Source organism: Pelodiscus sinensis, chromosome 3 (assembly GCF_052426305.1).
Source record: "Pelodiscus sinensis isolate ZL-2025 chromosome 3, ASM5242630v1, whole genome shotgun sequence".
Lineage (NCBI taxonomy): Eukaryota > Metazoa > Chordata > Testudines > Trionychidae > Pelodiscus > Pelodiscus sinensis.
In genome coordinates, this window is record NC_143054.1 from 57,434,346 (window position 1) to 57,456,487 (window position 22,142).

The window sequence follows — 22,142 nt, forward strand, 5'->3', positions numbered from 1 at the left end:
GGAGGGGCTCTTGCTCCTCTAGTGGAGAAATTAGAAGAGAAGAGAAGTACTGAGGGAAGAACCACTGTTCTTTCAACTGAGAGCTGTAGTCCCAGAAGTGACATGGTCACAGTTACTGCCTTTTGACAAGTAGGAGTTTCTTCAGCATTTGATGTGTGGATTGTTGAGACCAATGAGATTTTTGGATAACCAAGGCTTAGAAAAACAGATTGAATACACAAAAAATGACAGAACTCTGCCTAGAAGCTATAGGCAGCATAAACACTAAACTTTTCAAGGCTAACCAAAAATGCTTTGCCACCTCGCCATTTGTACCCAGGACTGTGTCTTCAAATGGCACAATTAGTTTAGTGAACAGCCTACATTATATATCAGAAAAGTAATAACAGCATTTCAGTCTCATAGCTAGGTATCGGCAGGGGAAGGGGAGAGATTTAGGGTGAGTCTACACTGCACCGGAACTCAAAATAAGGTACACAATTTGAGCTATGCAAATTGCATATTTTATTTTGATGCTATTTTGAAATAGCTTATTTCGTCATTTGGCTCTGTCTGCAAAGTGCCAAATTCAAAATAAAGCGCTATTCCGAAATGTTCCTTACTCCTCATAGAATGAGGAATATAGGAACATCAGAATAGCGAGCCTGAAATAACAAGCTTGCTATGAAGATGCGGGATAGCTATTTCGGGATACTCCCGAAATAGCATTGCAGTGTAGACGCACCCTTATGATGGGCACGTCTAGACTACATGGCTCCATCGATGGAGCCATGTAGATTTGTTGTCACGGCAAAGGGAAATGAAGTGGCGATTTAAATAATCGCCGCTTCATTTAAATTAAAATGGCTGCTGTGCTGTGCCGATCAGCTGTTTGGCAGCACAGCGCTGTAGTCTGGACACTCCGTGGTCGAAATCAAAGGCATTTGTTGACCTCCCCAGTAAACCTCATCCCACGAGGCATAACGGGGAGGTCGACAAATGCCTTTGATGTTGTCTGCGGAGTGTCCAGACTACAGTGCTGTGCCACCAAACAGCTGATCAGCACAGCGCGGAAGCCATTTTAATTTAAATGAAGCAGCGATTATTTAAATCGCCGCTTCATTTCCCTTTGCCTACAACTCTAATCTACATGGCTCCATCATAGAATCATAGAGCTCAAAAAGACCTCAGAAGGTCATTAAGTCCAGCCCCCTGCTCTAGGCAGGACCAATCCCAACTAAATCAACCCAGCCAAGGCTTTGTCAAGCCACGACTTAAACACCTCTAGGGATGAGATTCCACTTCCCTAGGTAACCCATTCCAGTGCTTCACCACTCTCCTAGTGAAATACGTTTTTCCTAATATCCAACCTGGACCTCTCCCACTGCAACTTGAGACCATTGCTCCTTGTTCTGCCATCTGTCACCACTGAAAACAGCCTTTCTCCATCCTCTTTGGAAGCCCCCTTCAGGAAGTTGAAGGCTGCTATCAAATCCCCCCTCACCCTTCACTTCTGCAGACTAAACAGACCCAACTCTCTCAGCCTCTCCTCATAGGTCATATGCTCCGGCCCCCTAATCATTTTGGTTGCCCTCCGCTGGACCCTCTCCAATGCGTCCACATTCTTTTCGTAGTGGGGGGGGGCCCAGAACTGGACACAATACTCCAGATGTGGCCTCACTAGAGCCGAATAAAGGGAAATAATGACTTCTCTGGATCTGCTGGCAATGCTCCTCTTAATGCAACCAAATATGCCGTTAGCCTTCTTGGCTACAAGGGCACACTGTTGACTCATATCCAGCTTCTCATCCACTGTAACCCCCAGGTCCTTTTCTGCAGAACTACTACTTAGCTGGTTGGTCCCCAGCCTGTAACAATGCTTGGGATTCTTCTGTCCCAAGTGCAGGAATCTGCACTTGTCCTTGTTGAACCTCATCAGATTTCTTGTGGCCCAATCCTCCAATTTGTCTAAGTCACTCTGGACCCTATCTCTGCCCTCAAGTGTATCTACCTCTCCCCCTAGCTTAGTGTCATCTGCAAACTTGCTGAGGGTGCGATCCCCTCATCCAGGTCATTAACAAAGATATTGAACAAAACCGGTCCTTGAACCAAACCTTGGAGCACGCCGCTAGAAACAGACCACCATCCTGACATTGAGCCATTGATCACTACCTGCTGGGCCTGGCCTTCTAGCCAGCTTTCTATCCATCTTACCATCCATTTATCCAATCCATATTCCCTTAACTTGCTGGCAAGAATATTGTGGGAGACTGTATCAAAAGCCTTGCTAAAGTCAAGGTATATCACATCCACTGACTTTCCCATGTCCACAGAGCCAGTTACCTCATCATAGAAGCTAATCAGATTGGTCAGGCACAACTTGCCCTTTGTGAATCCATGCTGACTATTCCTAATCACTTTCCTCTCTTCCAAGTGCCTCAAAATTTGTTCCTTAAGGATCCCTTCCACGATTTTTCCAGGAACCAAGGTAAGACTGACCGGCCTATAGTTCCCTGGATCGTCCTTCTTGCCTTTTTTGAAAATGGGCACTACATTTGCCTTTTTCCAATCATCCGGGATCTCTCTCGATCTCCACGACTTTTCAAAATAATGGCCAAAGGCTCCTCAATGACATTTGCCAACTCCCTCAGTACCCTTGGATGCATTAAGTCCAGACCCATGGATTTGTGTACATTTAGCTTTTCTGAATAGTTCCTAACCTGTTCTTTACCCACCAAGGGCTGTCAATCTTCATCCCATCTTGCGTCACTTAGCGCATTAGTCCGGGAGCCGACCTTGTCCATGAATACAGAGGCAAAGAAAGCATTGAGTACTTCAGCTTTCCCCTCATCATCTGTCACTAGGTTACCTCCTTCATCCAGTAGGGGCCCCACACCCTCTCTGATCACTTTCTTCTTGTTAACATGCCTGTAGAAACCTTTCTTGTTAATCTTCACATCCTTGCCAGTCGCAATTCTACTTGCGCTTTCGCCTTCATGATAACCCCCCCAGCATTCTCAAGCTATACATTTAAATCCCTCACTGGTCATTTGTCCAGGTTTCCACTTTTTGTAAGCTTCCTTTTTGTGCTTAAGTTCACCAAGGATTTCCCCCTTAAGCCAATCCGGTTTCCTACCATGTTTGCCTCTTGCTACGCATCGGGATGGTTTCTTTCTGTGCCTTCAATAAGGCTTCTTTAAAATACTGCTAGCTGTCCTGGACTCCTTTCCCAGGAAATTCTACCCATCAGGTCTCTGAGGGTGTCAAAATCTGCTTTTCTGAAGTCCAAGGTGTGTATTTTACTACTCTCTTTTCATCCTTTGGTCAGGATCCTGAAATGTACCATATCATGATCACTGCTTCCCAGGTTGTTACCCACCTCTACTTCCCCTATTAGTTTCTCCCTGTTTATGAGCAGAAGGTCAAGCTGCGCACAGCCCCTGGTCGGATCCTTCAGCACTTGTACCAAGAAGTTATCCCCAACATTCTCCAAAAACTTCCTGGATTGCCTGTGTACTGCCATATTGGTTTCCCAACAGATCTCAGGGTGATTAAAGTCCCCCACGAGAACCAAGGCCTGCAATCTGGAAGCTTCTCTTAGTTGTTCGAAGAAAGCCTCATCTACCTCATCCACCTGATTCGTTGGCCTGTAGTAGACACCAACCACAACATCACTGCTGTTGTTTGCACCTCTAAACTTAACTTATAGGACTCTCAACTGGTTTTTCTCTCTCCATATACTGGAGTTCAGAGCAATCATAGTGCTCTCTTACATATAGTGCAACTCCTCCTCCTTTTCTTCCCTGCCTGTTCTTCCTGAACAGTCTATGGAGCCATGTAGTCTAGACGTGCCCTAAGAGTCCTATCTACAATACTCACAAACTGAACTGGAGAGTAGATCACATGGTTTTTATTTTCTGATTGTGTGTGTTTGTCGGTACAGTCACCACAAGGCAAATGGAAATTGCATCATTTCACTACACATTCAGTTTGCTTCATTGAAATGGGATCATGAACTCACCACCCATTCTCCTTCCTGTTGTTGTAAACCCATTTGTCATTTAGTTTCTAGAATAGGTACTAAAATAACTTACTTTAGACATGAGTACATTAGGAGTATGACTCACATGTAAAGAGCTGGGGAAGACCTTTTCAAAGGCCTTGGATAAACAAGGCAAGTTAGACACAAATCAGTTGCACTGATTTCAGGTATCTGCTGCTTTCAATCACATTAATTTAGTTTACATTTTCAAAAAAATCCATGTGATAAAGTAATGGAAATTCCTGTAGTAACATTATAGTACCTTTTCACTGTCAGCAACACTCTTAAAACAAGTTAATAATATTCTCTACTTACAACTGTTGTAACTTACAACAGTCAAATCTAATTTTTCAGTTGTTTAGGTCTTGTAGTTTTATAAAGCAATGACGTGTGTGTTTTTATGTGTGTTTATTCTCATGTGTCTCTTATTTAAATAGCTGAGAGTTTGGAACAAAAATAAATAAATAAATGTAGTAAGTCACAAACAAAACCAAACCACCCACCTCATCCCTAAATCCCATAGACTTCAGGGAAGACAGATGCCGTTTAGCTAAGAGACTGGTTTGGGTTCTAAAATATTACTTTTACACTTTCATTAGAACAAAACTTAGAACAGAATAAATCACACAACGTTATACCTATTGACATCATTTGTGCGAAAAAGTAGTACTGTACAACAAAAGGCACTCTTACTGAACTAAAGCGCTGCTGGGGTTTAAATCGATCTATAGCTTATTGCAACTTCATTGTGGATTTGTCTTTCTCTCAGACCTCACTGGTTAATATCCAGATGAGAGAGGTCACTTCACTTCATATATTATTTTAAAGTTTTATGAAACAAAACAAAACTCTTCAATTGCTATATAGAAATCTCTTCAATTCACATCCTCCCCCCTCTCTCACCCCACTGCCCTTCACTTCTGGCTGGCTCATGTCAGTTAAGCTGTAAAAGGTGGCCATTTAAGGGGGGAAAATACAAGCTCTGACTTATTTCCCTGTAGTTTGCATGTTTTTCTCCCACTCCCTCAGCAATGCATTCTGTGATGCCAGAGAGCATTGTGTTGGGGGAAAGACAAACACTTGTGATTAACTTATAGCTGCTTATGGCACATCTGCAGAATCAATGAGGTTTCCATTAAAACATCCTATTTTTTCCTTTTCCCTCCCAATTCTGTGATATTACAGATAGCAATTTCCTGTTCGTTGGGAAAATAAGCAACAGTGTTTTATTGCCACACAACACTGATCTCCACTCATATCATTTTAAAACCATTCCTTGATTGTTTTAATAACCCAGGGGTCAGTAAAATGTCTCTTGGAATGAAGGAAATTCTTTAATTGCATAAATATTGTAAAATTATGCCTGTAAGCTATGTTTTCTTCATGGAAGGACCTCTGAAAATTGTGTTGCTCGTTGCAATCTATATGATCGTACTAAGGCATTGTTAAATCTAGGCCACACTGGAACCTACCCCACCTTCAGGATGCTCTTTATTCCACCTCTCCCTGGGTGGGTGGGATTTGAATCCAGCACCCTGGTGAACACCTTAACCCTCAGGCCATGCTGGAACCTGCCCTACCCCCACTCTCACTCTTATTCTGGCTAGGCACTGAAGAAGTACACTAACAAAAGCAGCAAGGCAAATGTCATATAAAATATCTTAAAGGGAAAAAATCCTTTCATTCCCATTTAGTAAGGTTTTATGTATGCACTGACTATTTTTTTCCCTGGTGTGGTAATGAATAAAAATCAGACAAAAGTACAAAGTGTTTGTGGAGAAATGAAAATGATAGAGATAATACTTTATGCTTCCCCATAGGAACACTATTTCCAAATACATTAGGCACACTACAGTCTTCAGTTATGATTTTTAGGCTCAATCCTGCTCCCATTGAAATGAATAGCAAAACACCTATGGTCTGTCTTGGGAGCATCATCAGGCCCTTATACAAGAAAATATAGATATAAATACTCTTCCTCCCTTTCTCCTCAACTGCCACAAACAGTATACGATGGTCTGGATTACAAATAATTTACATTTTAGTATCATTAAAACAGTAGCTCCTGAGTGACAAGAGAGAGTCTGAGAAACCCTGATTCTTTTCTAGTAAGCAATTCTTTCCCACTCCCATTGTGTATTCCTAGAACTCAGCGGCACTTAACATTCCAAAAGGGGTTCTGAATACCAGTGTATATACCCTGCTACTAGTTTTATGGGGGTGAGCAGACTCTGATGTTTGATAAAAATATTAGTGGAAAAATATTTGTAATGATTAATGGGAAATAGATAAATGGAAATAGTCCAATGGCAGATCTTTGTTAATACATTAGGATAGTGTTTGTGCTTCATATAAAGAAGGTCTACATGGAAACCTTATAAAAATCAGTGTCACTAACCATTTTCTGTGTAATTATCATTCTTAAGTCTTGTGCAGGGTTTTCAGATACTAAATTTCCTTCATGTCATTTCATATTGGATTTTATACGGCTACCTACTCTGTAAAATGGCATGCACAGCATGCAAAAGGACAGTCCTGCCCCAAGTAGAGTTGAAACTCTAAACTAATATAATAAGAAATAGCACTAGACTTTGAGGAAGGAAGAGAAGAACTAGGAAATACGGGGGGAGGGAGGGAGTAAAACAGCTCTTAAGAAAAGATTTACAAAAGAATTCAGCGGGTCTATTTTTGTTTAATGTTCTTTCGGGAGAGTGGACATTTGTTTGTTAACTAAGTGCTTAGGCACCAGAGGCCTCATTCTACCCTCATTGATGCTGACAGCGGCATACCCCTTGGCACCAATCATACGAATTTGGCCTCCGAGTCAGCAAGGCCCTTAGGTATGTGCTTAATTTAAGTTTGAGAGTATTTCCATTGAGTTCAGTGGAACTCTCCACGAGAGTGAAGTTAAGCATCTGTGTAAGTCTCAGCAAGATGAGGGCCCTAGCTTCTGCAATGATGAGCACTGCAAAAAATCCATAGCTTGCTAGATTAGATAAATGTTTTAATATAGTCACTGACATAAGAGAGGAACCAGATAATACCAGAACTGAGATTAACAACCCACAGGATGTAAGAAGCAGGAGGTAGAGGAAATTACAGCTGATGTAGGCAGGGGCGAAACTACACTGGGCTTCGAAGGTGAATTCAAGGTCTTTGAGCCTTATGTGTAAAGAGACAGAGCTGTGGAGGAAAGGAGTGACATGCTGGATAATGGGATAAGATGATGATTTTAGCTTTTAATAGTTTAAAGAAGGGAGGCCAGAAAGGAGGAAGTTGCCATATTCAAGATGAGAGAACTGTGTCATGAACCATAGTGTTAGCAGTGGATAATGAAGGAAAGGGTGTTTTTAGCACCATTTGACACCATTAGTTTCCCTAAGGTCACAGTCTATCCTTTTGCCTACATAACCTCCTAGATAACCTAGATTATAGAGAAAAATACAGGCAACACCTGAGAACATTTTAAGTTGGTTTTCATTCTGAAGAATAGTCAAAGCTATAAACAATCACAATTAAACCAGCTGTTGAATAGCTACATTGCATATTTCACAGAGTTGTTTGGAAAATCCCAGAGCCTCTTTCTTGACACCTGTTGACAAGAGTAATTTTAGCCTGCATGTCCATTTTAAAATGGAAAGAGAAGTCAGAAGAATGTATAATCATGATTTTTTGGGGGGGGGGGATGGAAATTGTCTGCAAACTATTTGAAACTCACCTCATTTGATCCAGTTTTTGGGCTAATAAAACTGCTCCCCCCCCCCCCAAAGATCAATGGTGGAAAATTAAAATTACATTACCAAATTCCATTAAACTGGTGAAATTTCCCCCCAGGGACTGAAATTATCCATAAAATGAGAGGTGAATCTGGTTTATCTCTGTGAATTATCTACCATTGCATTCAGGAAGAAAAAGACAAGATTTGTTCTACGCTAATATCAATGAATATTATTTAAATTTTATTTTCTAATTAATATTTTTCACCTTCCAGTTTTCTCTGGAAAAAAAGTAACTTGTATACCTGTGCCCCCACAATCTCAGAGTTTCCACTGCAGGCTTGAAAGAGGTCACAATACAGCTGAAATAATTACCATTATTAACTTGTGGGGTCACCAAGCAAGAAATGTGCCCCTTTTTAGGAAATAATCTGGTAAAAATGTAAAACATGCTGTCTTTTTAGAAGTCTTTCCTGGCCCCAGCACTTCATCTTTTCCACTGTTTCACTGGCAGTTACATCCTTTGGCATCGCCAAGTCAGAATTGGTTTAGTGTATTGTTAGTTTTATCCAATTTGTAAACATTTCACAGCTGAACTATGGTACTGACGTAATTTATCTAATATGCAGGGATGCATCTAGAATCCATTTTGATAAAGTAAGAAACTTTAAACTTCTTGCAAGTACCTCAGAGTCTATACTTTGAGTGTCAAACAGGTAGAGGACTCAGACACTCATTTCTACTCAGCCAATTCCAGACTACAGTCTCTTGTCTGTACTAAAGGATTTTTATTACTCCCCTGGTTATCTTTGCCTTCAGACCTTAATAGGTATGGTACATGGAATAGGTTTTGTAATGAGTACATATTCCTTATCCATAAATGAAAACGGTCTCCTCTGTATAGAAAAAGCAGTTCTAGAAGTCTGTGGGTTAATTTTTATTATTTCTTCATTTGACCAAGTTGATTTTGTCAGTTTTGACAAGTTAATCACTAAACAATTCCTGCTTAATTTACTTGACAGCTCATGGAGCTGAGGATACAAATTTCAAACATATTTCTCTTGTGCTGTTATGGAAAAAGGTATTTAATGTCATCTTTGTTATTTATTTTTAAAAAACCAGCCTGTTAATGGCATGCAAAAAATTACAGAGTTTAAGAACACTCAGTTGATATAATCAAAAGGACTTGTTAAGAAAAATGATCTGCAAATATTCAAGCAGCAACTTGATACTACACATATCAGAGTAGATGCAGAAGCACTTAGAGCTGTTGTCACAAGGGCAGAACAAAATGTACCAGGTAATTTCAGTGTTCTTAACCTTATGGAAAAAAGTAGAAGTAGAAAGCAATAGGTCACAAGAACAGGCATAATTCTGCCACTGTATGGCTATTTCCTCTAGCTTACCATACAGGCTGTTGTTAGCAGCCAGAGATTAACTGCTATAAAAGCTAAGGGACAATAACCACATTATTAAATCTTGGTGTGTCTTCTAACAGTATGATTTTACAGAAACAAATGTGTTGAGTCTCAATCCATATGCCTTTTTTATGTGTTTACTAGCTAGGGTCATTAGTCTTGTTTCAAGAAAGTCTCAAAAAATGTTATGAACAACAGTTTGCTAAAACAGCAAAAGAAAAGACACACTTACCTTCTTACTTTAGTTTTTCTTTACTGGGTTTATCAAATCAGAAGATTGATCACAGAAAGAAAAAAACAAGCAACTTTCCAGGAAAAAGTATAAATCTTGTCTTACAAAAAAACATGTTGGAGCAGTTAGCTCTTTCTTACCTGACAGCAGTGAGAACCTAGAAATATATCCTACAATGTCAGTTTGTTCTTGTTAGATCACAGCAGCTTGCTCCACTCTGACCAGGCAAATATAAGACCTGGAAAAATATCCAGCCCAGAAGCACCCACAGAGATAAGCTTTTTCCACTCTTCTAGGTCTATCAGCAGCTGAAGTAGTGCAGAAAATAGTATAAAGAGCAGAAGAGGAGCGTAGTTGTTTCTCACCGAAATCCCAGTCAGGAGAAATAGGAGGTATACTCTGTCTGTCTCTCACCCAGACTTTTGTTTAATTTTTTTTTCAACTGTTGCTAGGTGGTGTTAGGCTTTGGCAGTTTAGTTCTGAGATTGTATTTCCCCTCTTCTGCTCTCTTCACACACGGTTACAGCAATGACTTTGTTGAGCTCAGCTCACTTGTTCTATATTTAACCAGTGTTCTCAGCAAGTCAAGCCTGTCAACAGCTGAGAAGTTTGGGGCAGGTTTTACTGAGTTCCTCAGCTGCTGAGTTATCAGTGGATGTAGAACTGCATACTGCATACTGGCTACTACTGTACTGTAAGATTGTGAAGAAACTGTCAAATCCTTTTAAGGTCCTCCAGTGACTTCACTGCAGTAATTACTATTTTAAGCAATACACAGAAGTTCTGTGATTGGGAATGTACTTTAGAATGTTAGTGAGATTGTGTTGATACTCCTATTAACATCAAAGGATTTTCATAAAACCTCAGAATTTTGTAATTTGAAAGGTATTCACAGTCCTTGCAAAAAATAAAGATTCCAACATTGGGAAAACATTTATTCTGAGTAAATGAGTAAACCATTTTCTGTTTACACAGTTCACATGTATCAAGCTGGTTTGGAGATATAATGAAAGGCTTAGCTAGAAAGTGTTCAGAGTAACTTTTATTCTGAATCAGACAGTATGAACAGTTTTCTTAGCCATGGACATTTGTGGTGTGATCCATCCCTTTAATACCTCCACAGTTGAGTCTGTTAGCTCTCTAGGAATGAAGGTCTAAGCCAGAAAAATTCCAATTTGTGCAACACAACAGACAAGAAAAAAATCAGGAACATCACAGTAATGCTCTGCCCACTACACTGTCTCTGTATTTGCATCTGGATCTAATTTATTGTGCTAGTTCTTAAAGTCCCGTAACAGCTTGAAGTATGACAAGTTTAGAGACTTTCAGCCTCTCTAACTACAAACCACTGAGACAACTACACTGTTCAGGGAAGGGAGGACTGCAGTTGATGGACTTCACAGCGAAGTTCTCCAGTGCTGGAGTCAGAATACTCTCTGCAAATGATCCCTGGCAGTAAAACTCTTAACCAGGGAGTTCAATCTGAGCCCAACCTGTTTTTAGAACACATTGCAAAAATTCATCTCTGCCCAAAAGCCCTACCCCAGTAACTTCTCCTGGCATCTTTCATTATAGTTTGGGAGAGCGGGGGGGAAAGAAGGTGAAGAGAAAAGGAACAAAGAATACAGACAAGAATAAAGGAGAAAGACATGCTGGGAAAAAATACTGATTTATTATTAATTTGTTTATGGTAATACCTGCTATCTGCCTATCACATTCCAGACAAGTTAGGCAAAAGAAAGGAATAGTTTCATCTAATAAGCTAAGGAGTCAGATAAGTAAACAAGACTGAGAGGGGACATGATAACAGTCATGGACTGGGTGAAAGGTTGTTGTAAAAAGGAAGGTGATTGATTGTTCTTAACCACTGAGGTCAGGACAAAAAAGTAATGGGCTTAAACTGTAGGGCTGCGTCTAGACTGGCAAGATTTTGCGCAAATACTTTTAACAGAAAAGTTTTTCCGTTAAAAGTATTTGCGCAAGAGAGCGTCTACACTAGCATGGATGCTTTTGCACAAAAGACATCTTTTGCGCAAAAGCATCCATGCCAGTGTAGATGCTCTCTTGCGCAAGAAAGCTCCGATAGCCATTTTAGCCATTGGGCTTTCTTGCGCAAGAAATTAACTTGGCTGTCTATGCTGGCCCTCTTGCGCAAGAATACTTGCGCAAGAGGGCTTATCCCTGAGCGGGAGCGTCAGAGTATTTGCGCACGAACCACTGATTTTTTGCAGTACAAAGTCAGTGTTCTTGCGCAAATACTCACAGCCAGTGTAGACAGGTGGCAAGATTTTGCGCAAAAGCACTTGCTTTTGCGCAAAATCTTTCCAGTCTAGACACAGCCCAGCAGGGGAAGATTTTCAGAACAGGTTAGACAAATATCTGTCAGGGATGTTCTAAATAATGCATGGCTCATTTAATCTACTGCATGGAGTCCTGCATTTCTGTGATTCTATTATTATCCATGGCTTGTGTTCTTGATGCTTAGACATCACATTGGTGGATTGTAAATGTTCTTTATGTTTAATGTGTCAAGTAGACTCTTGTTTGGTAATCTGGTGAGAGCTAATATTTTCTCATGGTATCATATATATAGTAGCCCAATGTCTGTGTCTCTGTAATGCTGAAATGTTGGCTGTTCTCTCTGGGCGACGCTGTTGCCTCCTCCTGTGGTGCTTGGCTGACTTCTGTGCTACTCAGCTGGGCCACTGAGGAGGAGCCCAAACGACCACTTGCTCCACTTGCTCCCCTGCAGTGGCTCTGCTGAGTGGCGCAGAAGTCAGCCGAGCGCCATGGCGGGAGGCGAAGCGGGGTGGGGTGGTGATGTGCGGCATGACAGAGACTCCAGGCCCCGCCCCCTGGCCATGAACATCACCACCCTGCCCCCCTTCACCTCCTACAGTGGCGCTCGGTTGACTTCTGCACCGCTCAGCTGGGCCGCTGCGTGGGAGTAAGTAGCGCAAGCAACCATTTGGGCTCCACGGTCCCTCGAGTGAGAGACAGAAGGGGGAAGAGAAGAGAAAGAGAGAGATGGAGAAAGAGGCAGGAGGCAGAGGAGAGCTGAGAGAGAGAGAGGGGTAGGCAGTAGGAGGAGGAGGAGAGAGAGAGAGAGAGAGACGTGGAGGAGAGACCCGAAAATCCCGTCTTATGACGGGCTATTGGCTAGTATTTAAATATTTGGCTTTGGTAGAGGAATAATTAGACTAGAATATAATTACAAATTTGTATAAGCACAGAGATAACTGGTTGGTGTAATTAATCAAATGTATTAGAAGACATAGAAATCAGGAGATTTAGGTTCTATGCAAAGCCCAATGTCCTGTACTCACTCTTTGTACTTTGACAAGTCAATACAGTAACATTTGTGTAGTAGTCTAGAAATTTGAATAGATGAGTCTGATACAGACATGAAGATGGATTACAAATGGATGGATGATGGTATGGGTTCATAACATGAAACAAAGAAAAGCCAAGAACTGCTTACCTAAAGACTATAAAGGAGGTATTTGTTTGCATTTGAGGGGTTATCAGCCCTGTACAAACATGAAAAGTTTGACTTTATGGAAGTTGTTTTGTGTTTATTTCCAATTATTCATTTTATGGGGAAATGTTTATAAATGGATAAAGAGAAAAGCAGCAAAAACAGGCTATCAAAGGTAATAGTGGAAGAGAACTAGCCCAACACCATTTGTAGAAAATAATATCTCCTAACCCAGCAACACTGCAACTTTCTAAGAGAGCTTTCTGTTCTGGACACAGGAAAAAGAAATGGATAAGCACTCCAGTTACAAAGCTTACAATGGCAGTTAAAGATGTGGCAGTTATTGCAATAGCAGCACCAGAGATGGGCGCATCCGCTGCATCCACAGTAAATCTTTCTTTCTTTCTTTCTTTCTTTCTTTCTTTCTTTCTTTCTTTCTTTCTTTCTTTCTTTCTTTCTTTCTTTCTTTCTTTCTTTCTTTCTTTCTTTCTTTCTTTCTATGAGCCTTTAAATTTTAGATTATTAAGGAATGGCACACATAATTTTTGGATAAAAGTTACAAATTGACCTGGGAATCTGGCTGGTCGTGTGGGATCAAAAAAGGCTTTTTATTTTATGAGATTGGTTTTCATAGCCTTTCATCTGTACAAGGAGCTTATGGGTGGTGACAGGAGAACTGGAGTGTCTGAGGGAATTGTTTGTTTGACTTCTTGTTAGCCAGGGTAGTGAGCTGAAGTTCTCTTAGGGTACATCTACACTACATGGCTATTTTGGGATACCGGAGACTATTTTTTTCCATCCGGGCAATGTGGACAAAGCGGATGCAATGCTGCTTTTGAATAAAATGAGCAACTGATGGAAGATTAAATCTTTGTGAGATTATGATATTTGCACAAAATCAAACTATTTTATGCTCAAGATTTAGCACTGACAGTGCATATGGACAGCCATGGGATATAGAGGTATGACTCGCACAAATTTTGCATGTCATCTTCTTTTGCAAAGTCTGCCAACATCTTGAGACATTTGATATTACCTATGTAGAACAGAAGTTTGTAGGCCTTCCCAGTAACTTAAACATCTCACTAAAAATGAAAATCCCAAAGTGACTGCAGGTAATAGAATTGTTTAGGGTAAAAAAAAAAAGATTAATGAACTCACCTTATCTTTCCCTATCATAGAACTGGACAGGACCTCTAAAGGTCATCATGTCCAGTCCCTTGCACTCATGGCAGGGCCAAACACTGTCCCTGACAGGTGTTTGTCTAACCTGCTCTTAAATATCTCCAATGATGGAGATTCTACAACCACCCTTGGCAATTTATTCCAGTGCTTAACCACCCTGACAGTTAAGAATTTTTCCTAATGTCCAACTTAAACTTCTGTTGATGAAATTTAAACCCATTGTTTCTTGTCCTATCAGAGGATAAGGAGAATAATTCGTCTCTCACCTCCTTGTAACAACCTTTTAGAGACTTGAAAACTGTTATCATGTCTCCTCTCAGTCTTCTCTTTTCCAGACTAAACAAACCCAGTTCTCTCAATCTTCCCTCATAAATCATGTTTTCTAAACTTTTAATCATGTTTGTTGCTCTTCTGGAATCTATCCTACTAGGACTGTCAGCTTTCTAATTGCAGAAAACCCAACTACCTTGCTCTGCTTCTGCCCTACTCCTGCCCACTCCATCCCCACTCCCTTTCTTCATTACTCCCTCTCCCCGACCCATACTCACTTGCTCATTTTCACCGGGATGGGTCAGAGGATTGGGATGTACGAGGGGGTGAGGACTCTGGCCTAGGGGTGCAGGCTCTGGGGTGAGGCCAGGGATGCGGGGATCGGAATGTGGGAGAGGACTCTGGGCTGGAGGTGGGAGTGTGGGAATGAGTGAGGGCTCTGGCTCAGAGTGTGGGCTCTGGGGTTGGACCAGGGATGAGAGGTTTGGGGCACAGGAGGGGGCTCTGGGTTGGGATGTAGGCCAGGGGATTTGGAGTGTGGGAGGGGATACAGGTTCTGGGCTGGGGCTGTGGTCTACAGGGTGGGGTCACAAATGAAGGTTTCAAGGTATGAGCTCAGGCTGTGCAAGGGTTTGGGTGTGGGAGATGAGAGTTCCAGCTCAGAGTGTAGGCTCTGGCCTGGGACCAAGGATCGGGGTTTTGGGGTGCAGGAGGGTTTTGGGTGGGGACTAAGGGGCATCAGGGTTGGGGTGCAGTCTCCAAGAGGGAATATGGGTGGAGGAGAGGGTTCTGATATTGGACAGTAGATTGGTGTGTGGAACAGTGAACCCTCTAAGCTGCACGCCACACAGCTTCACAGGTGATTAATCAGCCCCGCCCAGTCAGTCAGCTCCCTGCACAGAGCCCTGAGCCTCAAACTGGGCAGGGCTGATTAATCACCTGTGAAGCTGTGCTGCTGCACAGCTTAGAGGGAACACTGGTGTGGAAGGTGTTTGGGGTATGGGTTCCAGGTGGTGCTGATCTCAGGCAGTTTCTAGGAAGCAGCTACCTGTCGCTTCAACTCAAGGGCATCGTTTTGGAAAGGTGGGGGGTGCAGCAACTATGTGTACCAGGTCACTGCTTGCTTTTCTTCCCATTCCCCTGACTATCAGGGAGAGAGTGAAACTAGACAGATTTTGTGAATTACTTCTCTGCTCCTGTCCTCAGCAGCCAGGAGTGAGAGGCGTGCACAGAAGCCATGTACTTTCCCCTTGCTCCCTGATAGGTGCTAGGGCTTGTTTTAAGCAGGAGATCAGGCTAGATAATAAAAATGGTTCCTTATGACCTTAAAAATATCTATGAATATGTGTAAAGTTCTTTTAGAAGGCAAAATATAGAATAGGAATTTTATTATCATCTTCTCTGCCTCAAAGTGATATCTGAGCATATCTTATTTCCTACAGCAATGAGGGTGCCTAAAATGTAGTCTTTTTTTTCTTGTTGCTGTTTAAATATTTGACTATTTTACATAAGCAATTTGTATAGCTTTATGTCCCTGTGTCTCTGGTGGAAGTCCTCTTAATGATGACATTATTGTATTAGAAAATATTTGGTTTAGTGTTTTGATTTAGAGAGAGAAGTGAAACATTTTATTTCTTCTTTAAGTTAGTCAAACTAAAAGTGAGATCTAGTACTTTGGGGTCCTCTAAATTTTTATAACTCATAGGAATAAAAAGCATGTTGTTATTTTAGGCACTACTTCTGCTCTTGGAGCTCTCTTGGCTTCGTTTCCTTTCTCACTTATCAGAAGTTATGTTCTGGTAATGTTTGAGTTGGTGTTGTCTTGGGCTCTTCTCTGTCAGTTCTATATGTTGAGAGTGTGGATATATTTTTGCATTTTTCTGGGTATTATTGTTACCTAATAAATGCTGACATTGCTTTCTAGCAGGAGAGCCGACAGCCACGCTGTGCCCCTGGGCAAGTTGTGGGGGCTAGTTCCATGCTCCCGGAAGGGCTGAAAGGGGCAGGGCTAAGGGCAGACAGGCCTCAGGGCTGCCAGAACCCATAGCCCCTCCCCCCCAGCACTGCCTGGAGCACACTGTGTGGGATCTTGCCTCCCCAGGCAGCCCTAAGAGCCCCCCTGAGTGAGGATTTGGGGCCTTGGGTACCACCACGGTTGCAGAAGCAGGAGAGGCATCTGGGTGACCTTGGTCTCTTTGAATCACCAGTCTCTAAGGCAGTTGCCCCCTTTTCCTTCCCCTGACGATGGGCCTGCTTTTTAGATACTGGATCTGCCATATTCCCAGTCTACCTAAGCACATGCTTCTCCAATTAGGGTTGCCAGATAGTTTCAACAAAAATACCAGACACACTTGACATTACATCACAATCTACATTACATCTTATTTAGAAAATACCAGACATTTATATTTTCTTATTTATATTTTTTCAATTTGTTTCCCAACAAAAAGCTTAAATACTAGACTGTCCGGTTCAAAACTGGACACCTGGCAACCCTATCTCCAATATAAAAAAATAATTTTTTTTTTTACCTTTTGGTTCACAGAAATACTTTAGTTGCCTAATCTGTACTCCTGTTAAAATCATGGAAGTCAATAAAAGTGTAAGATTTCATAATGCAAATATTTCCTCAATTGTGTGAATTATTGTGTAGGAAACAACGTGAAAAATATACTTCAGTAATTCTACTAATGATGTTCATATTTTTATTTTTCTGTACATTTGCTCTTCTTATTCTGATATCTGTAAAACACATGTCTTTTCACTGAAGTTTACCAATAGTATCCATGCTAATTACACGCAGAGATTCACTCTCTCAGGGTGTGTCTAGACTACATGCCTCCATCGACGGAGGCATGTAGATTAGCCAGATCGGCAGAGGGAAATGAAGCCGCGATTAAAATAATCGTGGCTTCATTTAAATTTAAATGGCTGCCCCGCTCTGCCGATCAGCTGTTTGTCGGCAGATCGGGGCAGTCTGGACGCGACGCGCCGACAAAGAAGCCTTTCTTGATCGGCACAGGTATGCCTCGTGAAACCAGGTTTACCTGTGCCGATCAAGAAAGGCTTCTTTGTCGGCGCGGCACGTCCAGACTGCCCCAATCTGCCGACAAACAGCTGATCGGCAGAGCAGGGCAGCCATTTAAATTTAAATGAAGCCGCGATTATTTTAATCGCGGCTTCATTTCCCTCTGCCGATCTGGCTAATCTACATGCCTCCGTCGACGGAGGCATGTAGTTTAGACGTACCCTCAGGTACCTTACCAAAAAATAAACTTGCTGGTGCTCTGACACACTAGTCCACATTTCTGATAACAGGAACACTGAGTGCATTTTCATCCTCCTTGAAGTGCTTTTTTTGTAATATGTTAATCAATGAGTTATAAATAGTGAATTTTCCATTTCCTTCTTTCACAGGCTATCCTGAGCCATGTTCTGCATATAACTGTGCCAAAGCTATTTTGGACTGTTGTATTATAATAATCTTAAGGAAAGATGTGTTTTAAGGCTTTGTCATTTCAATTATTCAAAACTAATATTTTACCTTAAGATATTTTAGCATTTAGTCAAAAATATAGCACTTAGAGTGACTTCTCCAGATAAAATGAAATAAACCAATGATGACCAGGAACACACTCAAAAGGTATGTAACACACTCAAAAACATAAGATATATAGATTCAAAGTTTTCAAATTCCTCTGGCCCAATGGAATTCTCAACATAACAGTAAAGCTCATCTCCAGCCTGGTCTGAGACTGTGGCATGAACTCCCCAATTAAAATACTATCTGTTCGATAACTGTTCTTCTTCAAGATGTGTTGCACATGTCCATACCACTGGAGTAGGAGATTATTCCCTTAGTAGTGCCCATTGGGGCAGTGTGCACACCCCTTACAGCGTCATGCTGCCATACAATGATATAAAAGACAGAGCCACCTCTGACAACCTGGGACCTCTGGAGCTTGGTGCATGAGTCTCTACCTACTGCTCAAGCAGTAGAGCTAAATCTGTAGAGCAAACTCATTCTTTCCCTCTGTAAGTGGTCTCACACCCAGTAGATGTGTGGAGTACTCTGCCACAAAGAGGGTGGGTGTTTCTGACATCACTCATGTCTTGCAACTCTGACCTGTCTGGCTGATGTTAGGATTTCTCTGTGAGGTCCACCACTTTTCCTCAATAAGCCTTTTTAATGTCACTGCCACACCCACCCCTCCCCTACAAGATTGATGTCCTGCCCATAGCCAGCACCCTCAGACACACTGACTGATCAGAATAAAGTGCTCTCAAATCAGCTACAGACCAACATTTGTTCATGGTCATCATTCAGCAAGTATTTTAGAAGAATAGGAACATTAGAAAGAATCGGGAAATGCACAGATACAATAATTGGAGAAAATCAGCAAAATCTATCAAATACATGATTCTTTGTGACTTATTTCTTTGGTCTTGAAAGAGAACAAAAGGACCTGAGTCTTTCCCATCAATAGCCCCAACTTGGGCAATCAGCACTGAGCTTCTGAGAGGTGGGAAGGCTGAGATGTCTTACCAGATGTCCTCAACAACAGCCCAAATCATGACTGGAGGGAATCAGTCTCAGAGCACCACCTCTTTATGAAAGCCTCCCAAAATTAAAGTAACCCCCTTTCCACACACACCGTTTTTTGCAGAGAGAGAGAGAAAGGAAAAGGAGGAAAGAAGGAAGAGAAGAAGAGAGAGAGGGAAGGAAAGAGGAAAAGGGAAACCTAAAAGGACAAACTCTGATATGTCCAGTGATTCTACAGGACAAAGTTCTTGATTGAAAATCAAGTCACTTTAACCTAGTGATTTCTATGTGGGGAATTCAGCTGGTACCAGATAGATCAGACAGAACAGGTTCCAAACCTCTCTGAGGCTCTTACCTTCTAAACAGAGACTGCACAATCAGAAGTGGGAAAGGAGAAAAGTCCAGTGAGGTTCCTCCTCAGGCTTGGATAGATTAATCCGAATCCTATCTGGGTCCTCAAGGAGAGTCCTTGAGAAGGAGCCTTGCTGATGTAAAGCCACGGAGTCTCTGAGATTGCCCTGCCCTTGCACCTGTGTCCTGCCTGGTTGATGTCACAGTGTCTCTATGAGGTCACCACTTTTCAACCACTTTACCCAATAGGCTGAGGTCCTACAACAGGCCTTTGTGATGTCACTGCCATACCCTCTCCTCCCCTCCAAGGCTAAAGTCCTGACCCTGTCTAGTCTCTTTGAATGATTGAGTTGCTTCCACTAGATCATCCCACTTAATGATAGTTGAGTCTAGGGATCAAACTTGCTGCAAAGTAAAGCACCAGAGGCTGATCCCTTTTCCATACTCAGTTTTTCATTAGTTAGGAGACTTTAAGGCCAGAAGGTACGTTAGAGTGTCAATCTGACCTCTGCATATCCCAGCCTTCCTCTATATCACAGTAGCTAAGTTTTGGCCCATGCATATATCAGAAAGGCGTCTAGTCTTCACTAGAAGGCATGACGAAAAGGAGCATCTATCATTTGATTTGGTAATTTGTTCCAATGGTGAATCATCCTCACTGTTAAAAATTTGTTCCTTATTTCTCATATTGTTCTGTTTTCACCTACCAGTCACTGGTCTTGTTCTGCCTTTATCAGTGAGATTAAACAGCCCTTTAGTACCCAACATTTTCTCTCCAGGAAGGCACTTCAACTATTCAATGAAGTCATCCTCTCAGCCTTTTGTAGAAGTAAACAGCTCCTTTCAATAGCCGGCATTTTTCTCCAGCCCTCAAAACAGGGTGTAGGTGTAACATGGATTTCTATAGCAGCATTATGGGATTTTCTTTCTCATTTTTATCCCTTTCCTAATAATCCCTAACACAGTGTTAGCCTTTATGATTGCTGTGCACAATGAGTGGAAGATTTCAGAGAATATTCATGGTGACCAGTGTTACCTCTAATTTTTTTCATCCATGTACAGAATAATATTTTGTTAAGTGCACGGAGGCATGTGTTGATGTGCACCACAAGTAGAAACACAGGCTGCTGGCAATGGGCACTTTGATAATCAGATGGGCAGTATTTTAGTCTCTCTTGAGTGGCTGCCCAACCTCTTAGCTGACAGCAAACACTGATGATAACTCCAAGATCTCTTTCTGGTTGGTAGCATCTAATTTAGAACCCATCATTGTACATGTACAGCTGAAATTATATTTTCCAAATGAGCAGTATTTACCCTTGTTAATGTTGAATTTCATCTGCCATTTTGTTGCCCAGTCACCCAGTTTTGTGAGATCGTTTTGTAGCTCTTACCTCTGCTTTGGACTTAACATTTTCCACTACCTCTATATCATCTGCAAACCGTGCCACTTCCCTGTTCATCTCCTTTTCCAGATTATTAGTGAATACGTTGAACAGGATAAGGGCCAGAATAGATCCTTGAGGGAATCTACAGAACACCTCTCACCTTTGTGAATAACAGTGAGCCATAGGCCACCTGCAGTCTATCTATGTCAGAGCTATGGGCTCTTTAAAGAGGACGAGGATGGCTTGAGTAGCAATGATATTCTGGGTAGGTGGACAGAGATCCTGGAACAACAGAACTTGGATTCAGTAACTTTCTATATGATCAGCTGATCTTTCAGGGATTTCCCTTTAGCTCAGCAACGCCCTGTTGTAGTTAGTACATCACCCCTTCATGCACCTCTTTTGTACCCTCCACCTTCTTTTAAACCCCACAAATTCCACACCAAAAATCCCCCATTCAAGCCATTGCTCCCAAAGGTTTAGCTCACGGTGCCACACAGTGATGCTTTTGCACCAGCAGGCTCCAAAATCAGACATTGTTTCCATGCAAGCAGGCCAGTAATGACAGGTGGACACAGAAGGAAATGCTTATGCTTTTCATTTGGCAATCCAGGGCCAAGATCAACTTGGGAGCACCCTCTGCTGGAAAGAGGTCCCTTTCCTATTCTGTCAAGGGAAAGTCACCCCAAGGCTTAGCCAGCCTTAGGGCATTGGACTAGTGATCTTGTCATTTCCCACAGCTAAGCAGGGCTGGTGATTATGATTGCATAGCCCTGAGCTAGTGTGTTCAGGCAATGCAGCAGCAGGGGAATAGGGGACTGTTGGAGGTGCCCTCTCATGGGGTTATAAAATCCAAAGTGCTGCCCATCTGTGGCCATAGGGGATCCCAGGACTTCTCCTCCCATGATAATGAGGCATTAATCAGACTCCATATGACTCAATTCCAATCCCCATGCAAGCTCAGTTAGCTACAAAAACCTGCTTCACTTGCTGAATTAAATCATTTGGCAGCATTAGCAGGAGTTGGTGTGGAACCTTCCCCACCACTGGTGCCTGCCCATCGATGGGCCACATGTCCTCAGGAATTTCATGGCTGCACTGCCAGACACGGCAGCTGTTCAATCTCATAAGGGCCCTCCAAGGCAGGGCAATGGCCCTGTCCCCGTGGGATAGGCAGGGAAACTGAGGCACGGAAAGACTAACGACCAGCTCCTCAAAGGCCACTAGACCCCCGGGACCATGAATTGTAAATGTTCCCAATAAATATTAACTTAGGCCAAAGCCACATTTATATGCCTAGAGACTAACAAAAATGCAGATGGTAGCATGAGTTTTCGTGGGCACAATCCACTTCTGAAGAACTAAGGTGCTGCAGAACTATTCATTGTTTTTTCAGTTACAGGCTAACATGGTTACCTCTCTGAGACTTCTGTGCCTAGGGCATTTCATAGGCAACCCCCCTAACGCCCATTGATTTCCGTATGAGTCAGACACCTAAGCACTTTTAAGGATGTGGGTTTAAGCCATTTTCCCAAGTTCC

The 22,142-nt window shown here is 42.1% G+C and overlaps 1 protein-coding gene across 3 annotated transcripts in view; it reads right to left on the minus strand.

The window, feature by feature from the left end:
* FILIP1 (filamin A interacting protein 1) overlaps positions 1-10,110 on the minus strand; it is a 147,204-nt gene extending 137,094 nt beyond the window's left edge. Inside the window, exon 1 of one of the 3 annotated variants that reach the window (XM_006131943.5) lies at positions 9,528-10,110. The gene's annotated coding sequence lies outside the window, so the exon portion shown is untranslated. The other 2 variants (XM_006131945.5, XM_006131944.5) reach the window with 2 other exon arrangements.
* Between the last annotated feature and the right edge of the window lie 12,032 nt (positions 10,111-22,142).